This window comes from Crotalus tigris, unplaced genomic scaffold, assembly GCF_016545835.1.
Source record: "Crotalus tigris isolate CLP2741 ecotype Arizona unplaced genomic scaffold, ASM1654583v1 scf7180000017536.10889498, whole genome shotgun sequence".
Lineage (NCBI taxonomy): Eukaryota > Metazoa > Chordata > Lepidosauria > Squamata > Viperidae > Crotalus > Crotalus tigris.
Window position 1 is genome coordinate 6205035 of NW_024096460.1, and position 13831 is coordinate 6218865.

At 38.9% G+C, this 13831-nt stretch overlaps 1 protein-coding gene across 5 annotated transcripts in view; it reads right to left on the bottom strand.

Moving 5' to 3' along the window:
* CTBP2 (C-terminal binding protein 2) overlaps window positions 1–13831 on the bottom strand; it is a 275399-nt gene that overhangs the window by 146639 nt on the left and 114929 nt on the right. The window contains exon 2 of one of the 5 annotated variants that reach the window (XM_039341640.1): window positions 4493–4607. The exons of the other annotated variants lie outside the window; for them this stretch is intronic. The gene's annotated coding sequence lies outside the window, so the exon portion shown is untranslated. The remainder of the gene's footprint in view (window positions 1–4492; window positions 4608–13831) is intronic. 5 annotated transcript variants of the gene reach the window in all.

The window sequence follows — 13831 nt, forward strand, 5'->3', positions numbered from 1 at the left end:
GGATGAAACAAATCCAGGAATGCCTTAATTATTTCACCTGAATTATGGCTGCATTTTGTAAACCTGGCACTTTTATGGATATTGGAGAGTTTATTAATTCCTTGGTATTAAGACATGCTAAATAAACAAAGACTTTAACTAAAAGAAATGCCATCTACTGTTTACTCACAGAATGAAGGCAAACTCTCTCTATTCATTACATTTCTGCTACATGTGCTTGACCTCTGAAGTGCTCAGAGCTATGTTTTAGTCTCACAAGTAGCTTAAGTGAGAGGAAGAGACTTCTAGACAAAGGACTTCCAGCATGAGCGACAACAAGCTGTTGTCTTCTTCAGGGATGTGGTGTGCTTGTATTAAGAAAGGCAATAGCCTGGAAAGATGGGAGAGCAAGCAGCAGAGGATTGGTAAATATTTCCTGGGCCGTGGTAAAATCCTGTGAATAAGGTAGGGCAATGTTATCCTTTTCAAAAGTCCAATCTCAAGGCTGTGCTGCTATTCCCAGTTTTATGAGAGTAAGCTCTATTGAACCCCCCAGAGAAGCAGTTTATGGGAGTAAATTCATATAAAATTATGAATTATTCATGACAGATAGGCTTCATTCTATGATATGATAAAGTATTTCAGTAGACTTCCATGGAAACCTCACAACAAATAAAATAATAGACTGCAGGAGTCGCTGAAGAATCTAACTTTCCGGGCACATCAGCATTTACATTTCTAATCTTACCAAATGCAACAGTGGTATTTTAAAAGCCACTGGATTGCTATAAATTTCAGCAGGAGTGAAAGCTCCATTCAATGCACTCTAAAGTTTCTACCACTAATATAAAATGTTAACAGCTACAATGTTTATTAAGTTCATTAACATTCATTTAATTTCAGTCACAGTTGACCAATTTTAGGGGACCAGAGGGCATATTTAAACTTTTGAGGGCATGAAAATGGGTGCTCTCATAAAATGGTTAACGAGGGGGAAACGACTAATAATAAAGCATTTGTTTGCCAAAAGGCAAACTGGTAGAATTGTTTGCACCCCACCCTCTTTTCCACTTTAGTTTATTTCTGTCTTTTCTTCTCTTCTCAAATCAAAACACCAAGCATTACCCAGCCTTTGTTTTTACTTTCTAAGAAGGACAATACAGTAGTTTAAGTAGTTCAGATAAAGTAGAAATAGTTTTATTGTATATAATATTAATGTTTTAATTCTGAGAGAGGAACTGCTCGGGCATTTCCCCTGGACCGCATCAAGAGGGAGAAGAAGAAGGTGAGAAGTAAGTAGGAAAGTGGAGGTGAAGGAGGAGAGGGGGTGAGTGAAGAAAAAGAGGGAAAGAAGTAAGTTGGTTTGAGGTGGGATGCGGTTTGGGGGGAAATGGGCGGGCAAGACTGAATGTGGTGTGTATCAATTTGTTTTGTTTTTTATCTGAAGTATTTGTAAGATCGTTATGTATTGTAAAATTGAAAATAAAAATTTTTACAAGAAAAAAAAAAGAAGGACAATACAGTGTCAATGTGAACTCAAAGATATTGGGGGGGGGGTAGCATTTTTCTTTGTAGCATTCCTGTTTTCTTAAAATAACGAGGAAAGTAAAATCAGGTGGGACAAAGTACACAGTGAGTTCAAAGAGATTTGTCCCTGAGTATTGATTGGGTTATTTTTTTTAATTGCTGAATTTTTATTAGTTTTTAATGGTTTTTATTGAATATCACCCAGAGTCAAAAAAACCTTTAAATGGGTGGCTCTATAAATATGATAAATAAATAAATAATTGTAACAAACATCAAAAGTACATTAAGTCAGCCAGGGACAAATACCAAATGCTACCTAGAGAAATTAGCCCCCTTTAAAGTAGATTTAATTAAAAACTCTAAAATTAATCAGCCTTGTATTTAGGAGTTGTTGGTTTCTTTGAGGAGATTGGCAACATAATGCCAATCGTACAATAAAAATTGTTCAGGTTTTGCATGGACTTTACTGCCTTTTTAAATCTATCTAACTGCAGGCTTGTCCCCAAAACATCACTATGTCATAAATTAGTCATTTCCGTTTTCTTTTCTACATCTCTCAAGTTTCAAAGTAACCATTGTTTTATAAATAACAGAGGAGTAATCCTCCCAAAAACTTGTACAATCTTGCCAAAACATCAAGAAAATGAGGTCCCATGCATTATGTTTATTATTCTAACTTCTGTTGAAGTTAATGCTGAATAAAAATATATCCTTCAGATAGTAAAAATCTAGAATCTTCCCAAAAATAAAGAAAAGCTTTATCTCCAATCCTAATCCAGTCATAAAACAATTTTTCTGAATCTCGAGTTTCCCTTTTCATAGTTGCAAATCGACGTTCTGTGTATTTGACACTGTTCCTACAAAAAACAAAACACTCTGTTTTCTAAATCAATGTTTCAGTTATATTTAATATTTCAAGGCATATTTAAGAAAAGCTGCTTTTTGACAACTGGATTTCATTAGCAAAATATAGAAATATAGCTGGACTTGTAATACAGAGCAAATGAATGGCATTTACCTAACTTTAAGAGCCAAAAAGTTTAGTTTGGACTTGCCAAAATCATCCTACAGTTCTGTGTAATATAAACGTAATTTGCATGTACTTGGTAGTGCTTGGTGTTTATCATAGAGAGCACAAATATCAATCGGGTGGAAAAATGACCTTGGAATGAATTTATCATATCCAAAACTAACACAGGAATTAACTAGTTCTTAATCTTTTCAGACAGCTTGAAATCTAAGTAGCTTGGTATTTACTCCCTCCCTCCCTCCCTCTGTGTGACTAGCTTGAACATATTTAGTGATGCTTAAAAAGAGGCTCTTAAAATAGTATAAATAAGTAAAAATCACTGTACTACAACATAACACAAGCAAGAAAAAGACTAATATTTTCCCTTCCTGTTTTGATTATGCCATGCATTTACCATTATTGTGCGCAGTTTGGTTTTTGTTTTTTTTTGCCATCGATCCTAATCAGCAAATAGCCTGTTTGGGTATTTTTCCCTCCAGTGAGTTGATTTTTCCAAAGTGGCACAGAAGAGAAAAATAAATTTGTTGTCTAAGCCATGCTATTGATATTGTTAAACCTAAACAAAAAAAAAAGTGATAAGCAAGCAGAAATAAAAATTCTCTACCTATGACTTTCAAGGATTCTACCCAGCAATTTCTGTTGAGAAGCTCTTTTGTGGTCCAAGACCAAATTGCACTATTTAAAAAACACAGCACAGCATTAATACAATGTATAACTGACTATGTATAGTACATTCATATATAAATGGGAGAAGTTAACATTGCATAGAAGGGACTAAATGATTTCTATAAGTTAAAGTGTAAAATAAAAGTTTTGCTACTGGGTATCAATCATTTCATAAGATTGCCTCAATTTCCTCATCATAAGTGGAATTTTTCAGATTTAAGAAGAGACTGGACAGTCATTTGTCCGAAATGGTGTAGGGTTTCCTGCCTGAGCAGGGGGTTGGACTAGATGACCTCCAAGGTCCCTTCCAACTTTACTATTACTATATTGGAGCAGATACCGTATATGCCGGCGTACAAGGCGACCTGGCGTATAAGACGACCCCCGTCTTTGTCACCAAGCCACATTCCTAGAATGTCGTCTTATACGCCAGAAACTACCAGTATTTCCGGCATATAAGACGACCCCCATCTTTGGCGCCGATTTTAGCGCTTGCGGAAGTCGCCTTATACGCCGGCATATACGGTACATACTTAATCTTCATAGGGAAGGTTTGCATATCGACCAGCTGTCAACCCTAGTAGAAAGAATGTTTATATTTATTTATTTATTTATGAGACTTATATACCGCTTTTAAGTGCAAGCACTTTTTAAGCGGTGTACACCAGTAAGCAATGTATATATATATTTTACATTGCCCCCAACAATCTGGGTCCTCATTTTACCTATCTCGGAAGGATGGAAGGCTGAGTCAACCATATGGAGTATGAAGTTAAGCTTTCTATGTGAGTTGTACAGAATCCTGCAGGGAGATTCTGGGAGAATCAGGGAATGCCAGGATGAGAGAGCAATTTACTTTGACTCTGTCCACCTGAGTTATGTCCATACCCTCTGCTTAAGTTTTACCAGAGTATTTTTCCTAGGCCCAAAACAAGTAGGGCTCTTCTGTTGAAAATTTTTATTACAAAATATACGACCTAAAAATATAGATTGGGCTTTTGGGTAGTTTATTCTCTTCTCATCCTCCTTGAATTTTTTTGAACAAGTCAAGGACAGTAACTCAATAAGAAAGGCAGGAATAGAAGCTATTTTCCCTCTAATAGCGTAAATTTTCTACCAGTCTAAAATATTACTCTACCTGCTCCAAATCAGGCTTTTCACAAACAGCCACATTTAACTTGTGAAGGCAGTGAGAATAAGTTGTTTGATTAAAAATGAAACTGTACAGATTATAAGAAAAAAAAAAGCTTGGGACACCTGATCCCAACCACTTTTATCTAACAAACTTACTTTGTTTCTCTCTCAACTGGAGAACACCCTGGAGAAAGGGGGAAAGCAGCTGTGTTCCTGTGAAAATTCCTTTAGGCAAATCCTCTGTATAATTCTTCATCTTATCCTCCATCAACTAAGTAACAGAAAAAATAGTTGGAATGCCACATTTCAAAATCATCTAGCATGCCAATTGAAGGGATAAAATTAAAGAACTATTTTATTCTCCAATTCAATCAAAGCAGAATCAACACACTGGTTTGTCTTTATTAAACTATAAAAACCCTACTAAATCTCTAGTAGAAAAATGTCCTCTCAAAGACTTCCACAACCACACAGAGGAAAAAATTCATTTCAATAAACTTAAAGTTTATAAAAGAAAAAGAAAGCAGATTTGACCCTTCTTTCAGCTGTGATTTTTCCTGTGACATCAGATTAGAAATTCTGGTTCATCCTAGCCAAAACATTTTATAAGCGATATTTCGGAAACTATGTTTCATTTTAATTTTAGTGACTTTTCAATTGTTCAGCTTTAAAAAATCCTAATAAAACATAGATAGACTTATTAAGCTATTTAAATATTTTTAACTAAACTTTTCCCACTGGATCTTCAATAATGCATCTGCAATTGGTTTTTCATAGACAATGTTAGATATACTAAATACTTAAGATTTCTATGCATTTTCAGTGTTCTTCATATCTATAATTCTGTAATTAATTATTCCAGGAAACAGTTTGCAAAATTTAAAACAATTTGAAAGGATTCAGTCTGCTAGGTGTTATCAGGTGTTAGATAAACATCCCAGAGAAACCTATTGTAACCTTACTTTGAGGCATTAATATGCTTATGCTTCCTTCTTAAGTGCTCAGGGAGTTTAAAGCAAGTAAAAGTAACAAATCACCTTGCTTATTTTGTTCCAGATCCTATATCAATTTTTAAACTGGTTGTGCTATGCATAAATCATTGTATGAGGCAAGAAGAGAACTGTATTAAAATGCTGGGAGGAAGGACGGATAATATTGAAGAATTCTGGAATCATTTAAGATGCAACCCCCCCCCCTAAATTACTTGTTAAAGTTTTACAGACCACTTAACAATTTGCTAGGTCATGCATCCATACAAGTCAACAAAAGTAGGTTTTATTCATCATAGGCAGCTCTAGCAATCCATGTGTAACTTTTGAGATACAAACAATATCACAAGAACTGACAAATCAATAGAAGCTGAACATATATTCTGAAAAGTCAAGCTAAAGTATAAATGTAAAAACCCTCCAAAATTTATATTTCCCACAATACTTATTTTGTACATGAATTTCTAACATCCAGCTTAGGATTCTGTTAACACTGACTTAGCTTAACATCTGTCAGGTTAATGGTAAACACTAAAGGGGCTGATCTACTGAAGTAACAGTTATTCTGATAAAATGACAGATACCTACAATTCAGCTGCCTTGGCAGATTCATAAATATAGGCATGATATCAGGCATAAGCCCAGAGATAAGACAGTGAGATCCAATCTAGCTAAGTCCTTTATAGGATGTGGGTACCCTGAAGCTGTTCCCAATCCAACTTGGGACTCTGCAGTCTCTTAATCTGGGCCCTTTTCTGGAAAAGATGAGTTGCCAAAGACCTCACCCACAACTCTTACAGGTGCACATCCCACCCCACATAACAAAGCATGGGATAAGTATCTCTTTAAAAAGAGCTATTTAGAGAAACATAAATATAAAATAAACAAATAAATATCTCAGTGAATATTCTCTTATCTGTAAATACCATCCACAACTACTTTAACCAACTGGAAGTCTTGAGTTCAGCCCAGTCAGGTTAAAATAATCTGCTTTTCTTGAAAATAAAATTATGTAGTTTCCCCACAGAAACAGACAGTAGCCAAACTATAATAACTCAATATAAACTACAGTAGGTTGTACTATATGTTCCTTTTGTCAACAGATAGCAGAAAGGAAGATTTAAAAAAGACAAAGGAAAGCATATTTAAGGCAATTCCTGATATCCCTATGCATGATAAAGGGTGGCCACATCATCCTGCCTAGATAAAATTAAAATGGCACAATCTAAACCAAATAAATGCTACATAATTCAACTTTCTAACCTCTCTATTGAATAACGTATTACATTTAGTTCACAATTTCCTGTTGCTTCAATTGCTAGGTAATCGTGAAAGTAGAATAAGTTTCTGTCTGTGATAAGCTCAGTGTGCTTGTTTGAGTATGGCATATGCCAGACTCCTGTGCTGCAGCTTGACAGTGCATATAATCAAACAGAAGATAGCAATGCCATTCCCCAAACTAAAATATAACATGTTAATTGGCCTACACATCACTGTATAATAAATGATAAAACAAAACAGCTAATATCCAAATGAAGTATTTCACTCAGAGCTGTCCCTACACATACACAGCCCCAAGCAGGAACCACCCTGGAGTGTTCAAATGAGTATACCATCTGCCACATTATTTTAGAACAGGAATCCTCACCATCTTTGCCAAATACATTTTCCTCTCCCCATGGCTCAGCTTCTGCTCAGCATTATTTTCCTACAGCACTATTACGTCAATCTTGGTAGGGTTAAGCTGGATAAGAGCTATCACCTACAAGTCCCACAACTGACAGGAAATATTCATCTTTTGCATAACTGAAGGCTCAATCCCGATTATTTAAATTAAGAATATCTTCAGCCTGCCTAGGATACAAATTCAATGAGGAAATATTTGTACAATCAATAATTATATTACACATTTTAAAAATAATCAATAGCAGATATAAACCATCTCAACTTGGTTCTTGTTTGTAGCAAGAAACCAAGATTAAAGTCACTTATCTCTCTCCCCATGACAAGAATTCTAATCCAGATTTCAATTCTAAACTTTTTCCTATATATTATTAAATCATACATTAGTATCCAAGTTTAAATTTAGATTGGGGGTAGGGTTGGTATCTTTGAATCAGTGTTGATTCCTGATAACTGCCTAGATTGTAGTTTTCTCGGCAAGATTTCAGATTTCAGAAAGCTGGATATACTTCCTTGGAAGGATTTGTTTGTTTGTTGATTCCTTTGAGTCAGTCTTCCTGGACAAATCCCTGAAGTTTTCTTGGCAAGGCTTTTGGGAAAAGGTTTCTTTTGCCTCTTCCCTAATGGCTGAGAGAGAGTGACTGGCCCAAGGTCTCCCAGGTGGCTTCATGTTTAAGGTGGGTCTATGGACTCACAATTTCTAGCCTAATAGGCATTAGTGAACAGATAAAATTATTTAGCTACCTAAGGAGGAATGGTTGATGCTTAAGAAAGAAAATCCACTGCTAAGGTAAAGGAACTCCAAATTAAATCAGATCTTTATCCTGATTAGTGCTACTATTTGACATTTAATTAGAAAATGTAAAAATCCTACAATAAAATAAAATCATAATTGTTTTAAATGTGTCAATACATTTTAAACTTAATCATTTTCCGTTCATAATAATTCAGTGCAATAATCGACAGAGATTATTACATTTAACACTTTTGCATCTATAATTATGATATTAATTCTACTTTATAATGTGTTTTAGTTAAAATGTTGCATGTTTTTCTGTTTGCTATTAGGCTCCTTGGTCCCCATTGCTTACAGTAGCTGAAAAGCTACAGTATGCTGTATTATTTGTACTTTAAAAATACATTACTTACATTATATATAATAGTATATTGTATAAGACTATCTATAGAATTATAATCATAATCTAAATTTTTTTAGATTATTTTATCCATCACATTACTAGTTTTTGGCAGTTCACAGTGATAAAATAAAAATGAAGTGTCTGCAATACTGAACCGCAGAATCATTAAAAAAAACAGTTTAAAATATAATTAGACACACTGTAGAATAATTAAGAAACAGAGCAGATTGTGTACTGAACTATATACAGTGACCATTTGAAGAAGGATTTGCTTTCCATTTTATTTTGTATTGTTTCAAAGTTCAATGTTTATTGTTTACAAAGTATTAAACTACTTATGTAAATCAATGTTGTTCCTTTGATCACCAATTCATAAAACAATGCCACACTAAAACAGCATGGCAACAATTCATACAACGCTTTTAGCAAAATCAATCAAGTAAGGATTTGGATGCACAGATCACAGCAGCATTCCAAAGTTTGACCAAAATCACAAAATGTGTTGTGATATCACAATGCAAGCTTTTGCACAAAAGGTATGGAATTTAGGTTGTGATGTTGCAACATGCAATTTCACCATTTCCCCCCTCCCCACCCTTAGAGGCTTAGAGGCTGCATATGAAAAACTGTTAAGCATTTTAATGTCAAACTTAGTTTGGGGGTTGTTTGTTTGTTTTTCCTAGATCCAAATCATTGGGTTAGTTTACATTATATTGAACTCAAAAAATTGACCCTTTCAGTAGCCAACTTAAGCATGATAATTAGACTACAGGAAAAGAAAATTTCAAAATTATACATCCTGTTTTCTTTTTTATTTATTTACCTTTTTTCTCAATGTTTTTCCCATTGAGGAGCTACTGAGGCCAGTCCCCTGGTTAATCTATCTGTAAATGTTTTCTCCCATGTTGGCTAAATTTGTCATTCGGAGACATTTTGAACAGGAGCCCATGCCCTTTTCAAAGTACATTAATTCTATCTGAAAGAAGTACGGTGCAAAGAACATAAGGCTGTCAGAAAGAGGGTGCTTGTCCTGCACAGTTAAAGCTAAGACATGAACAGCTTTTTCTCAGAATTCATCATTTTAAGATCACCCTTTTGCTCCCACTTCCTCTTCCTGCCAAAACCAAAAGAATCTTTTGCCAAGTGCTCTCTTCCTCTGATGCAGCTTCACTTCCTCTCATTCCTGATAAGGGGAAAATCAACAACAGAGATGCAACAAGAATTTCTGGAGTGATTCAAACAGAACTGCAAAGTAGCTCTGCAACTGAACATTGCTTCTGTGGCTAGGATACTCAAGATGGCATCTCATTTTTGACAAAATTAAAGATGCTATACAGACCTTAGATCTGAGAGACCTATGAGCAAAATGGTACTGCAAGCAATTGAGGATAGCAACAGATTTACAAAAATAAAAAAAATATCCATCTCCCTTATGTAGAAGTGGAACAGGAAATTAATTATATCATGCTCTGTTTCTTTTTCAGTTCCAGAAGAAATCTATCATCATGCTTCCAATCCATCCAAAGTAGAGTTGTCAGCAGACAAATTGGTAATTGATGCTTAAAACCCTCTGATTAAATAGATCTGATCTTTATTATTAGATACACTATGAAGGATACAATAAATCTGAAAATGAAATAACTAAACGGGGCGTTGTCTTACCTGAACGCCTTTTCTCAGCAGGATGATGTAGAGTCCAATGGTTGGGTTCTATGACAGCCTTCCTGCCCGGCAGACTGGGTAAAAACTTTGGCCACACCCTTCCCTTGGGCGTGACCCCAGTTTAGACTTAGGCGAGAATTGTTTGTCAGATTCGATACGGTAGCTCCTTGTCCAATACCTGCCTAGACCTAATACCTGGGTGGGCTTGGACTCTACATCATCCTGCTGAGAAAAGGCATTCAGGTAAGACAACGCCCCTTCTCCAGCAGGATGGCTGTAGAGTCCAATGGTTGGGACATACCAAAGCCCTCATGTCCCCCTGGGAGGGAGTGTCTAGGCCACCGAATCCTGAGCAGATACAACTTGCTGTACCACTCTTCTACCAAAGGCAGCATCCGCTGCTGCAAAGGAGTCTAAACGGTAATGCCTAATGAATACGGAGGGAGAAGACCAAGTTGCGGCCTTGAAAATCTCTTCCACCGATGCTTGTGTGGACCACGCAGCCGATGTGGCTGCGCTGCGTGTTGAATGGGCAGTCACGTGCGGGGGCACTGGTAGAGCCTGCGAGACGTAGGCTTGGGCTATACAGGCTCTGATCCACCTACCTATGGTAGAAGATGACACCTTCTTCCCCATAGTTGATGGTTGGAAGGAAACGAATAATGCTTCCGTCTTACGGAAGGATGAAGTGCGCTTTACGTAGAAACACAATGCTCTACGTACATCCAGCTTGTGCCATCTCTGTTCTAGTCTATGTCTGGGTTTTGGGCAGAAATCAGGAAGAATCAGTTCCTGAGATCTGTGGAAGATGCTGTTTACCTTTGGAATGAATGCAGGGTCTGGTCTAAGAACGACCTTGTCTTTGAAGAAGGTGCAGAGATCCTTCCTCACTGACAGTGCGGCTAGTTCCGAGATTCTTCTCGCTGAAGTAATAGCCACTAGAAAGGCTACCTTTAACGATAGGTGATACAGAGAACATGAGTCAAGAGACTCAAATGGTGCTGATGTCAAAGCTTGAAGAACTTTGGGCAAATTCCATGACGGGTACCTGTGTATAACAGGAGGTTTAGTGTTGGCCGCACCCTTCAAAAAGGCGCTAATCGCTGGATGTTGCGCCAGAGAGGTTAGGTTGACCCAGGAAAGTACAGTTGAGAGGGCCAATACCTGTCTACGAATAGTGTTGACTGACAGGCCTTATTAAGTCCTTCCAATAGGTAATCTAGAATATTGGGAATAGATACTGAGGTTGGATCTAGGTGAAGCAGGACGCACCACCTGCAAAAACTTTTCCATGTAGCATCGTAGATCCTGTTTGTCGAAGGTCGTCTTGATGCTTGTATGATCGATATCACCCCTGAGGAATAGGATTGCTTGGTTGAACTTTGCCGCTCAAATGCCAAGTGGCTAGTTGTAGCCACTGAGGATCTGGATGTAAAAGCTTGCCTTGACTGAGTATTACTCGGTCCGGGGGAATCCTCCACAGGGGTGATATTGAAAGATCCACGAGGTCGGCAAACCACGGGCGCCGTGGCCAATGTGGAGCAATCAAGATTACTTCTGCACCTTCCAGGATCAACTTGCGTATGGTTGCCGATATTAATGGCAGCGGTGGAAAGGCGTACAGAAGTTGCGCCGGCCATCGACATCTGAGAGCGTCCGTTCCCTCCGATCCCGGAGTTGGGAATCTGGAGAAGAACCTGGGGAGTTGAGTGTTCTTGGGAGTGGCAAATAGGTCCAGATGCGATTGTCCGAACCTCCGGGAGATCTCCTCGAACAGAGCCGGATCCAGACGCCATTCCGACTGATCCACCTTGGCTCTGCTCAGGTAGTCTGCCTGGGTATTTGTCTCCCCTGAGATGTGTTCCGCTCTGATGGAACTCACATTTGCTTCTGCCCACCGAACCAGAGCTGATGCCTCCTGCATTAGTTCCGAGGATCGTGTTCCTCCCTCCTTGTTGACATGGGCCTTGGCTGCTACGTTTTCTGTTAGAACGAGGTTTCCCCCAGAGGAGACCAAGTTCTGAGAACCTCCTGGGGGGTAGGTTCTGTAATAGGGGCCACCAATGGGGCAGGGGAAACCATGCTTGCCCCATTGGAACTGGTTTTCTGGGCCCTGGCAAATTGTCTTTCTAAAGCCAAATGTCTCCTCGAGGCCTCTCGCTCAGCTATTTTGGATGGGCCCCTTTGAGTCAGGTGCTTTGTTTTAGCCTTCTTCTCCCCCCCCCACCTCAGATTCTGAGGATCTGCGTTTTTGTTGTTGTTGTGGGGGGGGCAATTGGGGGCCCTGCGTAGCTGAATACGAGACATTGTCTGCCATTGTGGCCAGGTATCCCGAGTAGGCAATTCCTTGGGTGGGGAATGAATAGTACGCAGATCTGTTGCAGATAATTAAGACCTAGAAGGCCTATTCTGCCCAGAAGAAACAATGGCCGGACAGACAGGTCCTTTTGCAAGGAAGGATCTTGTGGGCCGGTGACTAAAGGTCACCTTGAAGAACAGTTCAAACTTTTCTCCCCTTCCTTCACCAGGGTTGATTGCAGTGGCACTGATATGAGGCCAAAGGTTTGCTAGTGCTGTGAGTATGAATTCCCCAATCTGTGGCTGTAAAGACAGTCCACCAGGTGCGCTTATAAATGTCCTTCTACCTTTCCCTCTGCCTCTCTATCCCACACTTCTGTGGAAACCTTCAAGTATATGAGCCCTTAATGGAGGCTATAAGAATACACCCAAAATGGAGGCTAAAGGAGGTGCACTCAAAATGGCGTCTGGTGAAGGCCACGCCCTCCTATTAACTGCCAAAGAGACCCACGAGTCTCAAAATGGCGGATTTGTCTCCAACGGTCACTCCGTTGGCTGAGGAGGCTTTTGGGGGGGGGCAGAAGCTAGGTACTGGTGCCTTAACGATCCCCCCGAAACGGGCCGCGCTTTCCCAGGTAATCCGGTGAAACAAGGACTGGGCGAGTTGCTTGCTGGCAAACCTCCCAAAACCTTGAACGCCGCTGTTCTGACTGGCCCTGGTTCCGATTTCGCGCGCCCCAGCTGGTCTGGGAGATAAGGGCAGCCGACGCTCCCTGTATCTCCGCTGCCTCTCGCAGGCTCTCTCGGCAAATTTTTTTTTTTTAAACGATACTCTCACCACTTCCTCACGCGACGCCTGTGGGAACAGCGATCTGTCGGCTGCTCGGAGCCTCGAGCAAAGGCTGAAAGGAAAAAAGCCTCCCTGTGAATTTTCTAATTGAATTGTAAATTTAGCAGAGGGTTTTAGGTCTAATTGTCAATCTTTGTCAGGAGCTAATTGCTAGCTGCTAACGGGCTTCGAGACTGAGTCAAAACTGGGGTCACGCCCAAGGGAAGGGTGTGGCCAAAGTTTTTACCCAGTCTGCCGGGCAGGAAGGCTGTCATAGAACCCAACCATTGGACTCTACAGCCATCCTGCTGGAGAAAGAGCTTGTTTAGCAACCATCTTTGGAAGTTATTTTAGTGATAGTGGATTTTGATTTGGCTGAACAATATCACAAACCGGTTGGAATTATATTACAGTCAAAGAAGCCTTTAACACAGGTTACCCCACTCATAGTTCAGATGGTATGGCTACTTGCCAGTAATTTAGTACAAAAATGGATATCCAATCCAGATTTTTAGATATATTAATAGCACAGAAGAGAGATTCAATCATTACACCACCCAATGACTATTTAAAACGCTTTTAAGCAGAGCCTACAAAGCTCTAGAGATCTCTAGAATGGCAAACTCTGTTAAATGGGATATAAAATTTTCAATCTACAATAAGAGCTTAAGTAATTCAGCCCTTTATTTTTTTCCAATAATGTAGTGGACACAAATATCACTTTGGCAACAAAATCAGTAGCACTGTCATACAATGCCAACTTGACTAGGGAAAGCTAATGATGTCATAAAGATAGTGTCAGGCCAAGAAGGACATGAAGTGAATCTTCTAAGTACATTTATTTATTGTTATCACATCTATAGACACCATTTTGCCAAACTACAATACCTACTAT